This window comes from Amia ocellicauda, chromosome 7 (genome assembly GCF_036373705.1).
Source record: "Amia ocellicauda isolate fAmiCal2 chromosome 7, fAmiCal2.hap1, whole genome shotgun sequence".
Taxonomy (NCBI): domain Eukaryota; kingdom Metazoa; phylum Chordata; class Actinopteri; order Amiiformes; family Amiidae; genus Amia; species Amia ocellicauda.
Genome location: NC_089856.1, coordinates 3,000,128 through 3,010,160, shown reverse-complemented (window position 1 = coordinate 3,010,160; position 10,033 = coordinate 3,000,128).

Here is a 10,033-nt window from a genome sequence, read left to right as displayed (position 1 = left end):
TTGAGCATCTGGCGGATGAATTGGAGAGGGTGGGCGAATGATGTTCCCAGTGGCCGCTACACACACCTGGAACGAGCCGGAGGAGGGTCGAGAGGAAGCGTTAATGAGTAGAAAAAACACTGAGGATTCTTTTAGATATCACATTATTTTTTAAATTTACCCATTTATACAGCTGGGCATTTACTGGAGCAATGTAGGTACAACCCTCCACTCCACAGTCCAGAGCCCTAACCACTACTCCACACTATGTGCATTGTGTGAAAATGTACCAGATGACTAAATGAGTCTCATATTTGCATGTTAATGAGGTAAATAAGTATTTGATCCCCTATCAATCAGCAAGATTTCTGGCTCCCAGGTGTCTTTTATACAGGTCTTGTAGCCCATTCCAGCCTCGTGTAGGTCTACAATCTTGTCCCTGACATCCTTGGACAGCTCTTTGGTCTTGGCCATGGTGGAGAGTTTGGAATGTGATTGATTGATTGCTTCTGTGGACAGGTGTCTTTTATACAGGTAACGAGCTAAGATTAGGAGAGTCCCTTTAAGAGTGCTCCTAATCTCAGCTCGTTACCTGTATAAAAGACACCTGGGAGCCAGAAATCTTGCTGATTGATAGGGGATCAAATACTTATTTCCCTCATTAACATGCAAATCAATCTATAACTTTTTTGAAATGCGTTTTTCTGGATTTTTTTGTTGTTGTTCTGTCTCACTGTTAAAATACACCTACCCTCACTGTAGCTAACGTTAATAAAATCAGACCCACCAGTGTTCCGACTGAACTTAACGACTGACTGTGTTAACTGGTGACTACAGTCGCAGTACTAAGGTGAAAGGACTAATGTCTGCAGAAACACTAACGGGACGCCTAGGTCACTCTTTAAACCGAAACGCTGGCTCTGGCGGATCATAACATTGACGGATGCGGTTAAGATCACAAAATAAATCTGGTGGAGAATGCCCCCAGTCCCCTTGGTTAACAAACATGTCACCTTTTTCACCTCTTGTGAGTTTGCAGGTCTGTCTTCTGCCTTCAGTGGCTCAGCAGGTCATGCTCTCCTCAGACGGAAAGTGGACATTCGAGTCCTTAAAGATCGAGTCGCCGGTGTTCCACCCAGAACCAGTTGACCAGTGGCGCTGGGGTCATGGGGGGAGAGATTGTTGCCTCTTGTTATATATATGGACACTACTGGTCAAAAGATTTAGAACACCTCATTTACACAGTTTAATGTCTCAGAGTACTCTAAAATTAAAGCATAGAACAAATAAACAATTGGAGATAAAGAAAACATCATGCAATCGTTTTAACAAAATGTATCCCCTCAAGCTGACCAACCCCTCTGGTCCCTTCAAAGGCACCACATCTGCGTGCTTCTCTTTATTCCCGTGTGCTCTTGTGTTGTGTTGTTTGCCAAGGTGAAGCATAACTATGTGAAGCATTCTCCGATGTGAAAAATCTGTTTTTTATGGGAAAGACATCAGTCAATAGGGTTGGACACTGTGGTGGGAAGCGCAGATTGGATGGCCGTGATGCTCATGCGTTACTGCGATATGTGAAGAAAAACAGAAGAGCGACTATTTCCCAGATGAGTGAGAATGTCAATGCAGGATGTGATCAGACTGTCAACAAGAACAGTCCGTTGAGAACGACGCAGAGAGGGATATTATAGCAGGGCTGCAGTTTAGAGACCCCTCATTACAAAGACAATGCACATCTGAGAGTTCAGTGGTGCTAAAACCATAGGCACTGGTCTACAGAGATGTGGACAAAAGTGATCTGGTCAGATGAGTCATCCTTCACCATATTCTGGAAGGTGAGCGGAAAGGATCTAAGTGACTGTGAATGAGGGGTCATTACTGGGGCACGAATGGCAGGAGCTTCAGTCACACAGACGCTCAACTGGCTCTTGTTCTGGACAAGTGGGCGAGTGCATGTGTGGGACACGAAGAGAACAGGACAGGCCTGACTGCTGGACCCCTACAGTGAGGGGGTCCGGAGGCTCTGTTATGCTGTGGGGGGCATTTTCCTGGCATGGTTTGGGTCAGGTTGTCCCCTTAGAGGGATGGGTCACTGCAAATCAGTACACAGTTATTCTGAGTGATCACATTTATCCATTGTTGACATTTCTATCCTGATTGGAGTAGTCTCTTCCATCTTCCAAATTCAAGCAGCTCGGCTTTGTTTGATGGCTTGTGACCATCCATCTTCCTCCTAATCACATTCCAGAGGTTTTCAGTGGGGTTCAGGTCTGGAGATTGGGCTGGCCATGACAGGGTCTTGATCTGGTGGTCCTCCATCCACACCTTCATAGACCTGGCTGTGTGGAATGGAGCATTGTAGTGCTGGAAAAAACAACACCGTCAGAACATTGTCAGAGTAGAAGGAAGCAAGTTTTCTTGATCCTCCATCAGATTCCACAGTGTGAGCGAGACACTGTGGGTTGCAGGCCTCTCCAGGTCTCCGTCTAACCATTAGATGACCAGGTGTTGGGCAAAGCTGAAAATTGGACTCATCAGAGAAGATGACCTTACTCCAGTCCTCTACAGTCCAATCCTTATGGTCTTTTGCAAACCCCAGCCTGGCTCTTCTTTGCTTCTCATTGATGAAGGGCTTTTTTCTAGCTTTGCATGACTTCAGCCCTGCCTCTAGGAGCCTGTTTCGATCCGTCCTCGCCGTGCACTTCACCCCGGCTGCTGTTTGACATTCTTTTTGTAGGTCACTTGATGTCATCCTATGGTTGTTGAGTGACATCCTAATGAGTTGGCGGTCATCCCAGTCAGTGGAGAGTTGTTTTCACCCTCTGCCGGTCTGTAGCTTTGTTGTCCCCAATGTCTGCTGCTTGGCCTTTTTCTTATGAATTTTAAGGATGGAGGGCTGTACCCCTCTGCCAGTAAAGCCAGAATTGAACCCTTCTTTTCCTCACTCAAAACTTTCCTTTTCAACTCTTTTGGCATGGTCAATAATTTTGTGATTCCAATTACTTTTGAGGTCCTACTAGCACTGTTCTTGCCATCCAGTTGGTCCTATTGCAAGAGGATAGTGATGACCACAGCAGTGGTTTTTATACTTTTTCTCATTAAATAAGATTTGGGTCAGGTGATCACCTAATCAGTACCTCATTCAGTACAATGAGGTGTGCCTGTGCTGGAATTCAACAGACACTGGAATGGAATGGCTGCCATACATGTAGAGATGCTGATTTAAGAAAAAATTGCAGTGATCTCTTACTTTTTTCCAGAGCTGTGTGTATATAACACGCGTGGACAATTGGCCCCTCGATAGAAAAGTGACAATTCCGGTCAATGTGCGCTAGATGGCGCTGCCAGCATTCTAATTTCCTGAGCCCTGAAAATACCGACCCAACACTAATGTATTTTTGCTTGTCGCCGGTATTGATTTTCGGATCTCACTTCAAGACATTTGCTGCCGGGGTATTATGTCTGTTTTGCGTGGCGTCTGATCTTCTTGTTTTGGAAAGGGTAATATCAGACCATGACTGACCCGCAGACTCTGCGCTGCACTGGAGACAACAATCATATTCATCGTCATAATAGCAACACTGGAACATGGGTAGTGCCACTATTTTGAGTGTTCTGGAAAGCTGGGGCTCTCTGGCTCTGGTGGTTGATTTAATCTGGGTGTGTCTGGGCTTTTCAAGGACCATTTGAAACATCCAAGGGCTCCATCCAGGCAACAGATGGCAGCAGAACTTCTTGTGTTCCTGAGATTGACAGAGTCCCGATTAGTGTTTCCTCTTTATTACCCTCCCATATGGACCAATCACCCCTCACTGCCCCCCAGTCCCGGCCTGTTTTTGCTCTCGTTCTGCAGTTACCCTTGACTTGGTTTTCTCTGTAGACTACAAATCAAAGTTCACCGTTTCAACCAAACAGAGGGGAAGGAAGATAAATACTGCAAAGTCCGCAAAATAAAAACAGTGGTCTCATTTCTGTGTGTGTTTATTTACTTGATGTATGGACTTCACTAAAAATATGTTTTGGCCATCAAAAACTCTGAGCCCCATTGGCCAATCCGATGACATTTCATTCTGCCCTGAGGAACAGTGTGTGATAGGGGACATGTATCAGTGATATTTAAATATCAAATTAATTGTATATAAACGAGCAGCCAAATACTGTAGGCAAACAGGAGAACTGCACTGTTCTCCTGTTTGCCTACAGTATTCCAAATACCGTGGTGTGGGACGGTATATTATATCAGATAAATAGTTAAAGTATGCCAGGTAGTGGTGTGTTTGTGTCTTCTCCATTTTGTGCTTTGTGATTTGTATTTATTATTGCAGATATCTATTTTGTTTCCCTGTGTGTAAGCTGTGTAACTGAAATCACACAGGGTTCTGTAGTTGTGTGATCAGGGAGGAAGGCCATTGAAATCCACAGGAAGGTGCAGTGGAGGTGAGATGTGGATCAGGTCGCCCCGCTGCCAGCTGAAGGAGGAAGTGATGTGCGTTTCCCAGGTCTGCACTGGATTACATCTCGTTTGAAGAGGAAGGGCTTAAAAAAAGAAAAAAAACACACGAGGCAAATCCTTTCTCACTTCCTCGGATTTTACACTGTCACTGCCTGCTCACATGGACAGTTGCTACACAGTGAGGTCATATATGTCGAAAGAGGTATCAGTCCCCCCAACTCGGTGTAGATGTTCAGAGTCTCTCCACTTTGAAGTGGGGGACAAAGCTGCGCCGTCCTCCTCACGTGCTCCTCCCTGCTGAGATTAGGGAAACGGAAACTGGAGCTTTTTGTTGTGAAATGCGGAGTGTGTGATTCTGTGCTGTTCGTGGTTCCCTCCCCTCTCTCGTAACCTGCTTCCAATACCCGTTTCACGACAGTTCTGCCCCGATCAACGCTTACCGCTTAAAAATAAATTTAACTGTATTCCACAGTGAAATAACAGAGCTTGAGAAGGGGCTGTGAGTCCATAGGATCTCTGTCTCTCAATGTCTGTCTGTCACTCATGGTTTGTCTCTCTGTCTGTCTCTGTCTCTCATGGTCTGTCTCTGTCTGTCTCTCATGGTCTTTCTCTGTATCTCTCTGTCTGTCTCTCTCTCTCTCTCTGTGCTCATCCTGTTTCCCAGCAGCCCTGCTAAAGCATGAGTCAAATCATCCAGAGTTACGGGTCATTACTGTAACAAGCGAGGTGAATGCCTTTCCCCTTCGATCGGCGTGTGTGAGTTTGCGGGAAAGTCCCCTCCAGGAGATAAACTGGGCCGCGCCGTATCCGTATTGTGTGTCTAAACAACACGTGTCAATCATCCGCACCGAGGACATTACGGCCCCGCGTTCCTTCCTGATGCCTCGGCGGTAGGATTCGGGAAATGTTGACGCTCCGGGGTGGTCGACATGGACATTTAGGGAGTGCCGGGGAGACGTCCTGCCCACGGGTGCGAGCGTCTTCCCGGCCACGTGACCTCGGATCACTCGACGTGAGGACAGTGGGCGACTGTGTTCGTATCGAGGCAGGAATGTGGGCTGGTGTGTTGGGGATGAGGAGAGAGGCATGTGAGAGATGACAGGGCAAAGCATGACAACAGAGAAGCACGTGATTCCACGTGTTGCGGATGTGTGTGAAATGCGTTTCGGTGTGCGGTCTGTACCCATGTTTTATATGTTGAAACCTGTAAAATAATATTTCAAATATACAAATAAGGGGCCAATTTGGGTAGAAGAAAAACACAAGGATCGCACGTTTCTACCACATCTTCAAAATACGTCCGTCCCGGACAGCACAAACACGTATTTTGAAGATGTGGTAGAAACGTGTGATCCTTGTGTTTTTCTTCTGAACCTGCACTCCTGTCTTCACTCCATCCCGAGACCCAGGCACTCACTTCCTATTATGTTATTGGCGCCCTTAACAGCTCGGGGAGTCTCTAATCTAATTGTACGAATCACCGCTCTCTCTCTCTCGATGTTCACAGACCAAGATTGCCCTCTCAGGATCTTGCCACACACTCCCCTCATAAACTCATTTGTTCTTCTCCAAAGGCAACACTTTATCTGCGCCTCAGAGTGGCCTTGATCCTCGGCAGATCCTCCTAACTCCAAGGCCACTGTGGGAATCGCCCCTTTCCCGCCCTCTCTGGCGGCCGATCCGCACCGAGAACGACGCCCATGGAGACGGGCGCCGGAGCAAGACCCATCCTTCGCAGGATGGTGTCGTTTGGGGACAGGGTAACGAGCCCGACTCTCTTGCTGTGCCAGTTTATCCTGGTGGTGTTCTGTTGGCCCGAGGTGAGGTGTCTGAAGCAGGAAACAGAACATTTTCAGCGCCAGTTGTCCTTCCTCCCAGCTTTTGTGACAGATTGCTAGTAAATAAATAAATAAATAAATAAATAAATGATGCCCATCTGGGTTTTCAGTTCCTTCGTTTGACCTGGTTGTGAGAACCCTTTCCAAACTGTTGTTGTTCTTAGCTGTTTGCAGATTCTTTAAGGTCAGAGAATGAGAAACGGAGAGTTTAATTAGACAGGGAATTGTGAAAGAGTACATTACTTATTTAATGCTTTGGTTTTGTGATACAGCAGGGTGAGGGAGGACAGGGGACACCGGGGTCCTGAGGTCTGATTGAGGGGGGACAGCGCTGGTCTACTTTAATTCAATCCTGGCAGAACACTGAAGGAAGATCATATGGGAATTTCTCAACTCTGACCCGGGGGGGAGCGTGTGTGTGTATGTGTGTGTACTCAAGGAAAGGAAGCTCTGGAATGTGCATGTTTCTTTGGACAGCTCGTGCTGCTCTGAGCCAATCACAGGAGAGCAGTGGGAGAGTCTAACGGAGTGGAAAGGGGCAGGCTCAAGCCATGGTGTGATGGGAGGGCCGGCGGTGATTCAGGAACAATGTCAACACAGAACAGGAAGGAGCGCGACCTCAAACAATGCATGTGCTCACTCCATTGTGAGCGGAAGGGTGTGTGTGTGTGTGTGTCTCACCAAGTGACTCCTCGTTTTCCGCGGCTGTGAGTCCACGCTGCAATGTTCCACATTCCTGGCATAGCTGTGCAGCCCGATCCCTCCCTCTCTGAGCCACGAAAACACAACAAGAGTCAGGGGTGGCGCTTCAGTCTCCCCTATCCAGTTTGCATCGCAAGAGCTCTGTGGGTTTGACAGAGCGGGGCATGTGTCTGAAGATGCACGTTTTCACTCGGGGCGCAGTGCAGCCGGACGGTTGTGTATTTCCTCAAATACTGTAAAGCAGGGTAAAAACAGCACAACATACATGTACAGGACAGGGCGCTGTCATATATGAGCTTGCAGGGGGGCAAATAAAGTTGGAGGAGCAGATATGCTGATTGGCAGAGATAACAGCTGTCAACATGTTATTTGTGGGTCTAATACGATGTGTTATGGGTTGGCCCGGGGGTTTAGGTAGCTCTTGGCACGTAAGTGGGTCAGCGTGGAGCTGCGTGGTTTGGACGGTCCGCTCCATCAGATCGACGATGCAAAGACACCCATTTCAATTGCAAATCCACCAGCTGTGACCGGAGAGGTCCTCTGTAATGGTCGATGGCGAGGAGACAGAGATCACAAAAAGACAGGGGCAGTCAGCACAGCACGGCTGCTGGTATCTTCCCAACGGGAGAAGAGACTCCCTGTCAAAACCGGCAAGCCTTGGGGCTCCCAGTATTGCTTTGGTTTCAATGATCTCTCCTCTTGAGTTGATCCTGTTTTGTCTTATTGATGTAACCTAGTGATCAATCACTCATTGGAGAGAGTAAACTGTAAACCTCTCTGCAGGAAGAGTGCTTGATTCAGAGTCTACCCCCCTGGACTCTGATTGACATTATTATTGTTATTAATATTAACACAGTCAGTTCCTGGTATACAGCCTGGTAAGAACGTTGTGGCAAAACTGGCGGGATAGTGGGGATATTTATGAAAATACAAAATAATTAAAAACTTCCATGAGATATCTGATGTAAATTCAAGGGTTTTATTTTAAGTATGATGCTTATTTCCAGGCTATTTTAGATGCAAAACATCCAAAAGTACTTAATAAGGCATTGTATAGCAGGCTACTGAACTAGTAGGCCCTGCTGTAGTAAATGTATACAGTATTTAAACGTATTTAACGCAATCTCCCGACCTTGTGTCAAGCAAGCAAAAATGTTATAAAGACAAAAAAATCTAAATGTGCTGGTGGTCATAAAATTTGCTATAAGTGGCACAGCTAGTGTTTTTACAGTGTCATGAATGTTTAAATCACAAAGCCATTGCGATTGGCGGACAGCCCTGGCAGTGTGGCTGTCCTCGGCCGAGGGGAAGTCTGTCGGCTGTGACGTTGGTGCTGCAGCACAGGTTCAAGGCTTGGCACTGGGATCCAACCTTCTCCCTGATTGAGCTGCCAGATCTCTCCTCTGATGTCTGAAGGCAATCGCAAGGCCATCTGGTTTGAAGCTCGGGCAAGGAAACGCGCGAGGCGAGCTTGGACACCTTCGGCAGCCTGTTAACTGCTCACTCGCTCGCACACACGGGTCTGACGGGGCAGGAGCACACTTTGGACTTCCTTCTCGTGTTTCCTTCTGTAGGGTTTCCCTCTGGAGATCCGTAGTGTTAAGATTGCATGGCTGGGTGGAGAAGGGAAGGTGTAGCGAGATAAAATGAGTGTGTTTGTGTAGGGAGGGAAGGGACACAGTGAATGATATTGATATTTACTTTGCTGAACAGTCCAGGAGTCACGAATGGCCTGTAGTGGGCCGATATCTTGTTAACTACATCCTATGTGCTTCCTGGTTTTCACTCCAGCCCCCAGCTGTGGCCGCCTACTGGCCTGACACATCTGCCCCGGCTTCAGAGCTGAAAACAGGAGGGTTGAAATACGACAGTTATCATTAGTTTCGATGAAGTGCTCAATGGAGATGAAACCCATCATGTCCTCCAGGATGAAGGTAATCGTTCAGGTGTGTGTAGAGGAGGAACAGACCGAGCTTGTGGTTGTCACTCCATTGTGGTCGCCAACCTCGTTATGGGAAAATACAGAAGTGGTCATGTCCACTTTATCAACAAAGCTTTTTTCAGTTGTATTTACTCTAAACAAGCGCCGGAGAGAGGGGTTGTGCGTTATCATCCATACACAAATCATCTTCAGGGCTTGTGCGTCTCTTTGCTCAAATTTTCACCTATGGCTGCACTGCAGTTACAATATAAACTGAGAGGGTCTGGCGATGGGAGTTTCTTTCATCTCTTACTGACCGTCATTAATTCTAACAGCCACGTGTGTCAGAAAGCATGTATAAATAAACAATGCATAGTCTTATTTTAAGCAGCCTGAATCCTGCTTTCTTTGCAATTCAGGATTATTCTCAGCGGAGAAAATTGGTTTCCATTTTCCCAGGAGGTCGAGACCTGGGCAGTTTGATGGGTTTTTCCAAAAAATGTTCTGGGAAGACATTTCTGGTGAGTTCAGTAATTTCCTGGAAGGTCTGGTTATGAAGTATGCGTCAATGCAGGGAGGCGAGTGCTGTAAGACCCCCCCCCCACATACACACACATCAGCCTTGACCGTCCTTGCGGCTCCAGGGTGAGAGTAGCACAGCCTTGCCCAGGGGAGATGAAGCAGCCGGTCTCCATCGAGAAGCCTGACGCAGGATTATGACGGACACGGCAGCCGCGCTGTCCCTGGGTTCAGTGTGAAGGCTGTCCAGGTGCATCGTGGGCCTTGTAGTTTTCAAACTCGGCGACAGGAGAGCAGCGGGTCCCAGGCCTGGTCCTGGAGGAGCCCTGTGTCTGTGGGGGTTTGGTTCCCGCCGAGCTCTTAATTGAGTCCTTGATGAAGCCGGTCCTATTTCAGACTTGTCTGTTGCTGAGGCAGGTGGAGAGCGGCCGGCTCACTAGGCAACCAGCAGACACAGGGATGCGCCTGTACCCGGGCTGGGCAACGCGGGGCTCGAGACCCGGCCCGTCCCCATGTGTGGTGAGCTAAAGTCAAGATTGCACTGCTGGAAGGATCTGTGTTTGGCAGATGCGGACGTCTTCCCCTTTCTCTTCAGCCGCTGTTTTCTCAGCCCTTCAGTCG